This window comes from Papilio machaon, chromosome 3 (genome assembly GCF_912999745.1).
Source record: "Papilio machaon chromosome 3, ilPapMach1.1, whole genome shotgun sequence".
Taxonomy (NCBI): domain Eukaryota; kingdom Metazoa; phylum Arthropoda; class Insecta; order Lepidoptera; family Papilionidae; genus Papilio; species Papilio machaon.
In genome coordinates, this window is record NC_059988.1 from 7,558,475 (window position 1) to 7,571,366 (window position 12,892).

Sequence of the window (12,892 nt, forward strand, 5' to 3'; positions counted from 1 at the left end):
ACTGCTAATCGAAGAACGTCTTTGGATTCATAATGTAAAATATGCATGCTTTTGTATATTTTTACTAAATAATAATCGTCGGATAAGGTTTTCTTAACTCGTGTAAAGCATTTGTCCGTGAGATAAACATCGGCTATTCGGCTATTTAGATATACAAATTAACATAAAGAGAATTTAGTAAATTAGATTGGCAATTTATGCTTCATACACCAAAGGATTAATTTTTTTGCATAGACATATTCGTGACTACATTGTGCTCGATTATGAAAATTATAAATTATAAAGTGGAATAATCGAAGTTAATTTATGATTGCCTATTCGACTTTTCACTTGATTAACTACTGTAAACCACGTAATTGTCTTACGATTTCATCATGAAAGTTACTACGTATACTACATATTTTTAATTTAAATTATGCTCATAGAATGTTTAAAAGGTTCCAGTTATAAAAGCTATATAATGAAATCTGCAATCATACAGGTTTTATTTCATAGAAAAGTTGAATGGAAATGAAATCTGAATACTTCACACTTTAATGATGTAAATTCTTGTTTAGTAACTTGCAAAACGGAAATAAGCCACAGAATTTTTATTATATGTAAACAAGCTTGTATGTGTACTTGCGACACGATTTTCGCGGAGCCGTGATGTCATGTTCCGTGTAATGTGCCGAGAGTTTGGACAGACGGAAACGTCCACATGGACAAGCGTTGAAAATAAGAAGAAATCGAAAAAGGAAAACAATTTTAGTATGCTGTCCACGATCTCTCCAGTCACTAGGTGAGCACGGCGCTCGTGAATGAATTTCATGGGAAGGTGAAACAGATATCAAAGTAGTCTTATGTATTTATGGTCCAGTTATAATAAGTAATCTGGTGGCATTTTGACAAATAGTTTAGAAGATATCGCAATCTTAAACACTAAACGCAATAAAAAAACAACTTGCGGGCAATTTGCGGGTCATAATACTTCCAGATCCGTTCAACCGTTGCGGAGATACCTGCAAATAAACATTCATCCATCCATCCACCTAAACTTTCGCATATATAATATTGGTAAGGTAATTTCTACCCGAGCGAAGCCATAACGGGTCACTAATTAGGCAAATCAGATTTTACTATAAGTCTAGAATTTTATTATAATATTGTATTAGCATACATGATTTTCAATGACTCAAAGAGTAGAAGTACAGTTTATGTGGGGGATCCGCTATATCGGAGTGGCAGCGGGCACGTGCCGAGCTTGCAAATGACGACCGATAGAAAGTAAACTCTCGCAGACCGGCTACTGAATGTTATCACAAGCCAACAGGTGCTATTGTTAAAATCCCAGAGAATAAGAAAATAAAAGCAACTTTTTAATGTTTTGTTTTTAAAATTTTCACATGACTTTCGACGATAGCTATTGTGACACGACAAAATATTTTTGTAGACTGAATCCTTTTTTTGCCAATTCTACGCGTGAAATTTTCTGAAAGTTAAACTTAATATATTTTTTATTTTGCTAGAAATGTTAGTAATAAGATTACTTTATTTCTCTGGGGATTTGATTTAAGCACATACACGGAATACTAAAGCGCTGACACTTTAGATAAGGGCGAGCAAGGCAATCTAATGAACATAGAGTTAGGGGTCTTTTAGATATACGACGGTAATTATATGCCTCAAGGGGATAAGGAACCCCTCGTCTGCGAGCGCTTGCTATAAATCAAGCTAACTACTCGAGCTGTGAAACGGTATTGGAATCCTCTTTGAAATTGAAAGCCCCTGACCTAAACCGATGACAATCGCTGAGTCACAGGGTGTTGTCAAGTGTAACTTAGAATGCAAACTATTTATTTTAGGCGCGTCGAAGATACCGCCCAACTGTGCACACCTATCTTGCTTCATATAATAGGTACACCGACTTGTTGTGCAATAACGCAGGCAGCTTTAAGTTGTGTCCAAACTGTGTAAATATTATAGTTAGCCTTTTTTTTGGATTGGCTTGACATTTCGTAATATGAACACGCATGTATGGTGCGTTCGACATTTTGTTTGAGGTCTTTCACTTTACTTATTTACCTTGATAACAGTAATCGATGAAAAGTTGCTTTTAGATAAAGTTATTACTTTCAATAAGTATTTGGCTACTTATTAAAATATTAGGATGAATAATATAATTACATTACATTAACATAGGTACATGCTTGGTCTCCCGTTCTGGTTTTATTTATCAATTAAATCAATTGTAACTGGCACAATTATATTTATCTCTACTGTTTAAGTACATGTGTATTTAATTTTGCAAACTTAGAGAAGTAGTTAAAAGTACGTCCTCACGAGGTTATTTTGTTTCCCCAGATTTTTTTCTAAATTATAAGATGGCAAATCAGCAAAGGGCAACCTGAATTCGCCGACCGCTGTATGTGTTGCCTACCTTTAATCGTTAGAGGAGAGAAAACACTGAGATATTTCCCCTTCCTATGCGCCCCACAAATACACTTTACCTTCCCATCATTTCGAAATCGGGAACGAAATATGCAAAGTAAAATGGATGTAAACTTTAGAATTAGAAACCTTGTCAAAATTTTGCATATTTAGCTATCATATTATTAAGTAATATCCTTAATATTCAAAATGAAAGGTTGTTAGACTAAATATTACTATTAGAAGACTCGATTTATTATTAACGAAGTATTTTATACCGGATATTCCATTCACTAATAGCAACCGGAAACATTTCCTATTCCCTTCTCGTAACTGTTCATTTGATGTAGTGTATGACTAATATCTGTGGCATATTGAACATAAGATTTATGACCAAAGTGGTAAATAACTGTTTAATTTATTTATCAGAATATATGGTAATTTTTTATGCTCCTTTGAATCTTCTTTGAAGTCTGATCAAGATGGAAAGACCTATATAATGATGTTCACGACTTTAACTGTCGCTTGCAATTTAATTGAAACATTAATGGATAGAAAAAGTTAACTGTTTGGATACTTAAAAAATAAAGAAAGAAATTTGAATACATTTCGATTTGTCACTAAATTCGTGTTAAGTCTATAGTTATAGTAGAAATATGCGAGGATCGTACAAAAAGGAATAAGTAATCATCACTATTCCGGTCATTTAGTTACACTGCTAGCATTGTGCTAGAATAAACCATTGCAACGTTTTTATATTTTACTAGCTTTTACCTGCGACTCCGTCCGCGCGGAATAAAAAATAGAAAACGGGGTAAAAATTATCCTATGTCCGTTTCCTGGTTCTAAGCTACCTGCCCACCAATTTTCAGTCAAATCGATTCAGCCGTTCTTGAGTTATAAATGGTGTAACTAACACAACTTTCTTTTATATATATAGATTTTTCATGATTTGAATGGTGTCATTATAAACAGCCAACATTTTTATTTAAAGAAAGTTCCAATCGGAAAATTAGATCTTGTGGTTTTAATCTTCTCTTTGTAACAAGAACTGTAATAAGAGTCTATTTTTTACATAACACAAATATACAGAGCTATAATTTATCTGAAAGGGAAAAGCTTTTATTGTCACATTACTCTAATAAGAGCAGAAAGTTTTCAGGTTATGTTATATAAAATAAACTTCATTAGACAGTACATATTATATATTATAATATTATATATATATATTATATAATATAATTATTATATATTTAATCCCTTCAATTCAAATATAGAAAATCAGAAAAAAAAACGATCGTTACATTTAATGTGTATTTTTCGTAAATTTATTAATATCAAACTGGCTGGTAAGTTTTTTCTTCTTTTTAGGTTTTTTAAGTTTCGGTGTTAAAATAAACGTACCTTACCTTTCCATGACGCTTCCATAAATGTAACAAAATTAACTCATATCACTATTACAGTTGTTGTTACCTAGTACACAACATAAAATATTACGTAACAAGAACTATAATAACAATAAGAGTACTTATTGATCAGTTCCCATTCAATGTAACTTAACTTTCATAAGCTATTGAGTTTTAATGATATAATGTAATCTTAATAATAAAATGTAATAAATCTTCTTTATAATCTTATATTTAGTACAATTAAAAGCATATTGTAATATAGTTGAAGTTAAGAGGGTTAGGGAAGCGTTCCTCTGACGATGGAGTCGATCGAACAAACTAGGTCGGTTTATCGTCTCTAGCAAACTATCCGCCATTAGGCATTATAGTTTAGTTAGTAGTAGTGTTTATAGATACCGGTTTACTTTTTCTTGGCACTTTTCCCTGGCTCTTACGTAACAGCTTTATGGGTTTTTCTTAAGTGGGTGGGTTGGGTTGAGTAAAGTCATGAATATGCATCGACTTTTCCTACACTTGTGTACTACCGTAAAATTATGCAACACCACATATGTTTATAGACAAGACATGAAAGTAAAAAAAAACTTATGTTTATTGTAAGGTTTGATGTTTCGACTTTGTTATTTCCTGTTATAATAATTTAAAATAGATTAATTTTTATGTAAACTGTATAAAAATATATTTTTATATTTAATAAGCTTTTGCATGCGCTCGAAATAAAAAGAAAAATCCAAAAAAACTATAGCCTAAGTTACTCAGTGATAATGTAGCTTTCTAATGGCAAACATTTTTGAAATCGGTCCACTAGTTTTTGAATTAATTCGTTTCATATATAAATACAATTATTTCCTCTTTACAATATAGAAGTATGTATGTATGTATGTAGAACATTTCTTTATCTATAGGTCCAGATTGTATAGTTGGTTGCGTAGATGCAAGTTATAATTTTATTATTATCCTCAGTTTATCAGCTATACAGAATTTGTCTCGCTTATCATCAGTGAAAGTATCTAATGCTGTATACTAGCTATATCCACTTGTAAGCAGACGTCAGTAATGTGACGTAAGTTAATTTAACTTGTTCTGTCAAATTTCCCTTCGGTCGGGTAACTTTCACGTTGCATTGATACGTAGTTGTTTAGTTTTTTTGGATTGATGTTGTATAAAATGAATGAATTATTTTTTAAACCAGCTTTCAGTAGTCTATGTGTTCTTCCAGACTAATTTCTACATGCCAAATTTTAGTGACATCCCTGAAGAAATTTTGGAGATACGTAATAACACGTAATAAAACATCCATCCATCTAAACTTTCGCATTTATTATATTTATATATAGTATGAAGATAGATGTTGTAACATTATTCTATTATGTTGTATTCGCTGATGCGGAAGGCAATTCAACGCAACAACATTTTCAAGGTGGGCGTGTTGGCATTCTATTAAAAGATTTTGCAAAATTAAACTCCATTAATGTTAATAATATTTTTTACATCAATTAAACGAAGGTCATTTCATTGGTTATTATAAATCGGTAAGCGATTGTCAAATCTTTTTTCATTCATGAAGCATTTTATTAATTTATAATCTTTTCATACAGTTTGCTAATACACTGTGTATTTTCGACATATGAAAAAACAATATTCGAGTTAACGTATTTTTGTTTAAAAGACGCTAAAATAACGAACATTCCAAACACCCACTCATAACGGACATGTTTTAAACTTATCATCCATGAACTTTGCACTTTTGTATACTTTAAAATTTATTATATCGTTATTAATTTTCCGTTATGACTTATCATAATTTATTTAATTCATTTTAAATTAATTTATTGTTAAACAATGCTAAATTAACCAATGATAATAATTATTTGTGAATAATCGTTAACAGCATATAAAAGCTTTAGTTTGTTGTACCAATTTATTATAGGAAGAAGAATGCGGCTCTAACAAGGATTTGTAACGGCCATCCCGTAGAGCATTGCAACGCGTTTGTTCTTGTCACTTTGACACACAAAGTAGCAACGGTTTTTACTTCAGTAACTAAGTAAAATTGCGTCTTTCAACTCGAAACTTATAAAATATTTGCATAATATCGTGTTACTTTTTATTTTTTTTTACTATGAAAATCTGCTTCGTAAGCTTTAGTGGATATTCAATACCAAGACTTTTATGTAGTATTAAATTTAATTTTCATAGAAAGTCTCATGTACTTATAAGAGAGGATCTGTAAAAGTTCATCAGAGCAAGACGTGATGTGGTCGGTGGACCAATATTCTCACGTTACGTGAGAAAATATTTCCCGTGAAAAATTATACCAGCTTATTATTTGTGTGGGAAGCTTATTAGAAATTGATGTCGTAATTATTTTTATTAATTATCTCTACAAATATACTGAAAACAAATGAAGGAGTTCAGTTGTTCACCTTCTAATAGATTAGTAGCCGACCACGGGTAATGACTTTCTTGCGCGCATTCTGTATTCGAATTTGTGATTAACAATAAATAAATTTAACTTTTAAACTTATTTAGATCTCATTGTTTGAATACTGCAATATTGGTTAGTTTGTTATGGATTACATTGCAAAAGATAGGCATCGTAAGATTTATTGTCTTGTTACTAATAACAAGTTGATTGAAATTGTAATTAGTTAAAGAGCATTACATATAGTTGGATATTTTTTATATTTACTTCGGTTTGATCTTAATCCGATATGGAAGGACATGTATAGAATTAATTCTTTGTTAATCCAGCGGTCGTTGTCCGTTCCCACAGCTTGGCTACGCGCCGCCGGTTTCGTGACAAAGGTCACAATTCGGTGTATACTTTGCTGTCGATTGTTGTTATGTTAAGAATTGGCCTATTGTACTCTAGTAGGACGTTTTGAATACAAATTACCGTAATCTATTTACAAATACTTTATTTTCGCTAAAACTAAAACTTACTAGAAATGTCAACAAAAATAAAATCAAACAGACAGTTCAATTGTAAAACAATAGTCATTGACAGATATCACTGTACTTGCATAATTGTATTGCAATAGCAATGGCGGTTCAGTAAAGAGAGAAAGTCGTTACGTTCGCATAAAAAGCCTACAGGCAAAGATCGTTCAAACGCGCTCTGATTGCCTACATGATCGATACTATACACAATGCTTTGTACGACTCAATCTCGCTAGCTTTAGGGCTCCCTTGCATTAAAGCCCCAGACAACAGACCTCACGCTTTCCGCCCTCCGTCCCTTTTACATGCATTGTGCATTGAGGGCACCGACCGAGGTGGAGGAAGCGTTCCCTCGTTGCCATGGTAACAGTTCAGATGGGGCGCAAGAGGCAGCACCCTTCCGAGCTCAGCGCGTGCGTGCACTGATATATTTTTACAGCAATTAATTCTATGCCAATGTGTTCATTACGAACGATAAGAAGCCGTTGTCATTGTGCGATAACATCATGGGGAACCTCCCCGTTTAATCATTGCGGTGTTAATTGTTACTAAAGGGGAATGTTTATAGCAATTTAATATTTGAGGCAAACATTAAAAGCCATAATTTGCTCTATGTGGTAAAAGCACTGTGGTAAACATTCGATTTGATTTCCGAAATTACAAAAGAAGGACTAATCTGTTTGCGAAATATTATAGTCATTTATGCGTTATATAAATTTTACATTGCAAGAGTGTGTTTTATTTTTAAACAGGGAGCAAGTGTTGTGTTTCTAGTGGGGTTGAATGATCAAAGAATTGATTGAATTTTATTACAGAGGCGGGCTTCAATAATGTGTTCCGCGTACCGGAATCAGGTTACTTCCTGCTTGCTCTTCCATAGTTGTCAGCTTGTCAGTGCGCGATGTGCGTCGTAGAGATAGTAAAGTGAAACGTAATGTTTTGCTATCTGTGTTATTGTGATTTGATCTTAGAAGTTAACATTTTATTTCATTCTTTAATTTAAAGCTGTGTGAGAACATTTACAAGCTATTATTACTCAATAGTTATATTACCTACATTTAGCAGCTAGTTAATTTTACTTAGATCAGTTGCTACCGTAGAAAGTTTTTACAGTTGTGAAAGGTCTTCTCTTACAAAGCTAATCATGCATATCGTACATGCGCGGCGGCGTTATTTTATCCCGTTCTTTAGTCAAAATTTCTAAACTGTTTAAAAATCTTGATCCTAAACCAGCGTTAATACTATTTCAATAATGCAGGCTACACACGTTAGATTTTGCATGACGATTTTACCATATTTAACGTGTGTGGCGTGCATAAGAACCACAACTATTTGTATCAATTTTTTTATATCTCACAGTTCATAATTTCATACGTTAATGTAACACGTTGTGTGGGTTGATTCAATAAAAATTATTCCTACGATGATTTAACAAGCATGTCAAACAACAATTACTTGTACCAGGCATGCAAGCTGCGGAAGAAAATTGATTACTGTAAATAATGCCGTACAAACGCTGGAACAACACACGGTCGTATTTAAAGCCTGTAATCAATTTAATCGATTTCGTCATTCCGACTGCAGATCAAGTAATTAAGGTCGAAACGAAAAATTGGAGCAGAGCAACTTTATAGACGAATAAAACATACGAGGAACTTTCGTAGCGTATACGTATTGTGACATTTTGTATTGTAGAGTTTAAATGAAGGTATTGGTAATTATAAGGGATGGTAACTTTGTATTTTCGCCTCTAATGAAAATAATACTATGATTTCTGAGAGTTATATAAACTTCAATTATAAATGCATAATAACATAGCTTGTAGTTCTTTTACAGGGAGGCTATTTATACTATAAGGTGAAGATTTCATTAAAAATCAAATAAACAGAAAGTTATTGACGTTATGGAAAATTAATTTGTGTTTGTCTATTGACGATACTATTTTATAGATTTATAGCAAGAAATGAAACAAGATAAGTCTTTCGTTTAAACTATTTACAAGTAGGCAGAGACTTGTAAATAATATATTCCTATAAAATATTAATAGGGCGCAATTGAATAAAACTCAGTCTAGTAACATTGAATGCGGAAATATTTTGTTCTGACTTTTTTTAATTAAACATTTTTAGTTTGGCCTATTTCGCTAACAGTTTGTTTTGATTGAAAATATATTAACTGGTGTTAACAACTTCGTGTTGCATGGTTAAATACAAAAATTGATTAGATTTTCTACACTATGTAATGGTCAGTAGCCAGTAATTAATAAATTGGTAAATGTGAGAAACTACATTCTTGAGGCCAACTCCAAATAAAAGAATACAAGAGTTTGTCTTTTGTGAAAGGAGCTCAAGCTTTATTAAAATAATAAAAGATTCCACTCTAAAAGTATTATAAATAAAGCCCTTTAATTAGGGCAGCCTTGTCCAATAAGTCGCCAATTGATTTGTTTGGCCGTAGTGACAATGGTTTTGGACTGCGCCTGTAACGAAAACCTTGACACCAATATTAACGCAACTCAAAGTCAACGATAAACTAGTTTATGAATCAAACAGCTTTAAGGAAATATGGAATAAGTTTTAATTTTGATGTACTATTAATTATAACTTAATTAACATAGAATTAGAGAAACCAAAAACAGTGATGAAGCAAGGATAGTAGTCAATAGATGTGGTGAATTTAAGGATTGAGTATGTTAACATATAGAAAACTGTATCCCATAAATAAGCATTGAAAAATAATGTAGATGACTACAAAGGCAGAGGATGACCAAAGAAAGTAAGGATGGATTGTGTGAAAAAGGATATGCGTAAGAGGAGTGAATTCAGATATGGCGGATGAAAGAGATGCACGGAAGAGTCGTACATACTGTGCCGATCTCCTGTTTGGACAAAGGCAGGTTGATGATGAACGCAAGGAAAATTGCCTTTCTTTGATTATCTCAGATTTACCACCTCCTTTAGTTAACAACATGAAGCCTAGTAACATACCTATATCTTTTTTTTATTGCGAAACAAGGCTAGTGATGGGCTAAATGGTCATTTCAAATAAGCTTTTTATTTTTTTGTTTTTACCATAACAGTCATAAAATCCACTTGCATAAGATTAAGTAAATATGACAGTAAATCTAGAAACGAGGTGCTCAAATCTTAGATTCACTCCTTATCCTAAATAAGAAAATGTATCAAATTAAAAAGAAGTTGGCAACAGTACGTTTTGGTGCATGTTTTGGTTATGTTATTAGAAGGAAGGTAATTCAAATTACAATAACGTCATTCACCGTCTGTGTGGCATTGTAATGCGAGCTTGTTATTTTTTCAATTCTTATCCACAACCCAAACATAAGACTACGTCATCAAATGAGCTCTACAATAACGAGTACCTCGGTCTATAACTAACCTCTCATTTTTAAGAGCCGCTGTTATTACGTGGGGCGAATCGCTTTTAAGGGCAGAAATGTCAACAAGTGAAGAATAGTACCCTTGTGCGCAATTTTCATGTCAAAAGAAGGTCATCTGAATGTTGAAAGGCAACAAAAAGCTTATTATATGGCATTGAAAAACGATATAATTACGAGTATATACTGTTATGTAACAAACTATATGAATTTATATGTATGCTCATATTATAAAGAAGATAAATTAATTTTTTTCTACTTCATAGAACTTTGAACGACTTCATGCTTCATTTATTTTTATTTGATTTTTTTATGATTTCCCCAATAATAAAATAAAAGACCTGTCAAAGTATATTTCATTATTTTTATTTACAAACCAGGCTGGTTGTAAATAACTACCAGAGATATATAAAAAGTCCTAACAGTATTTTATAAAAAAAAGAATCTTTAAAATTTGCAACATCTAGCCAGAGAACAACTTGAAATGAAACTTGAATCTTGAATAGAATGCACACGCTTTTTACACGAAAAGAGAACATGGTATATGCACAGACACGTTATTTCACTCACTTGAATATTAAGAAACCATAAACATTTCAGGCTCAAGCAGAATTTTATACGGTTTATACGTAAAAAGATAAATTTATTTGTACAAAGATTATGAATGTGGCACAATTTAATTAACTTCTTTCGATAATGAAATAATTGTATAATACTTAAATTTTTAAAACAAACAAAAACATTCTAGAATTTACGATATTTAAATCTAACAGATAGAAAAGTCATCGAAGGGTTTCATGTTCGCTATTGAAACCGTAAGTAGGTATCCTCAAAGGTTGCATCACGAAGTCATCCTTAATGTTAAGTTCGTTTTACGGATTCCAACCAAAAATATTCATATTCCATTTGAATTGAAACCATTAATCCGTTTAAAATTTATACGTGTACAGTTTAGGGATTACTTCAGTGTTACAATAAAATATTACAGAAAACAACTTCAGAATTTAAAATATATAGGATTGTGATGTGGTTGCGACATCTGTTAACAGCTGATGGATTAAATTTATAAGGTTTCCTTTACTGATCGTTCAGTATTCAACTATGGAAAGAATACTAGATAGAATATAACTATTTCATTATTTAGGATCGATATACATTATAAAAGTAAACAATATTAAAGTATCGTTGTTGTAAGTTATTAAAATGAAAATATTCAGACTGTAACTTAAAAGATGCTGAATTCAAGTTTTTACAGAAATAAAAATGAGGCTTGCATATTAAAGTAAGCATATTTTTTTTATTCATACAATAGTTTCATTTCGTTCTTTGTTCACATAAAAACTCCTTATTAAAGATGCATGTATTCCATAACCTGATATTGTTTATTTAATAGCTCGTCCAAACCAGTTATGACTAAGTTAATGCCGTCAGTTTCAAAACATGATTAACCACTGTGTGTAACGCATTTAAATGTTAAACTGAAAAGCGTCAAATTTGTCTCTTTCGCTATAACACAAAGTGTTATAGTAGCTTACTTAAGAACACTCCATATAATTTTAATATTATAAAATACAAACTAGGGATAAACACAATGTTCTTTTCTTATTCCATCTTTAACTTTTTTTTTTTTTTATATATATTATATGGTCGCGAACGAGCAAGCGTTGCCTAAGTTAAATCGACGGAGGAGGGGACGCAAAGGAAGAGAATATTTCTCCTTCCTATTCATCACTTTCCCCGTCAAAGCCACTTGCCCTTGTTTCCTTATAAGGCGGTGCACGCATATCGTGTTGGCGTGTCCTTGAGGAGGTGGAGACCCTGTCCGATCATCTGTACATCCGGTTCAGGGTCTCCACCGCGCCCCAGGGGTCACAAGCCCGGACGGCGGCGGCAGGACAGCGAGGCGCCCAGGGCTTCCCAAAGTGGCAACTCTCGCGCCTCGACCCTGACCTGGCGGAAGAAGCCGCCATCGTCCGGGCATGGGCGGAGGAACCCCCCCAAACGGTGGGGGTCGACGAGAGGGCGGTGAGATTTCGCCGTGATCTGACCGCCGTCTGCAACGCCGGAATGCCCAGGGCGCGACGTGGTTTCGCGCCCCGGAAAGGTGTGTACTGGTGGTCGCAGGACCTAGCCGCCCTGCGCTCCGCCAGTAACGCCGCCCGACGGGCATTCACCCGGTGCCGCAGACGGCGGAACAGAACAGAGGAAGAGCTGGAGCGCCTTTACACCGAGCTGAGCTCGGCAAAGAAGGCGTTCTCCAGTGCGATCAAGGCCGCCAAGAACTCTGCCTATGCGGAGTTCTTGGCGACCCTAGACGCAGACCCGTGGGGGCGCCCATACCGCATGGTGCGGGCGAAGCTGAAGGTGGCGCCCCCCACGGAAACGATGGAGCCGGCGGTCCTTAGCGCGGTGGTCGAAGGGCTGTTCCCGGATAGCCCTTCTTTTGTACCACCGCGCATGACAAGAGACATGCCGGCGGACGACGACGAACAGCTGAACCGGTCTGCCGCCCTCGCCCCACCCCCGATAACAAAGGAGGAAATGGCCAGGGCGGCGGGCTGGCTCAGGGGGACCCGTAAGGCCCCCGGGCCAGACGGAGTGCCTGGTAAGGCGTTACACATTGCGCTGGAACACCTCGGGGAGCGCCTCCGCACACTGTTTAACGACTGTCTGGCGGAGGGGCGTTTCCCCGGGGTGTGGAAGGAGGGGCGACTGGTGTTGCTGAGGAAGGAGGGTCGCC

General features: G+C 34.6%; 1 protein-coding gene across 1 annotated transcript in view; it reads left to right on the top strand.

The window, feature by feature from the left end:
- LOC106719561 (ras GTPase-activating protein raskol) overlaps positions 1-12,892 on the top strand; it is a 132,978-nt gene that overhangs the window by 2,831 nt on the left and 117,255 nt on the right. The window lies entirely within an intron of this gene.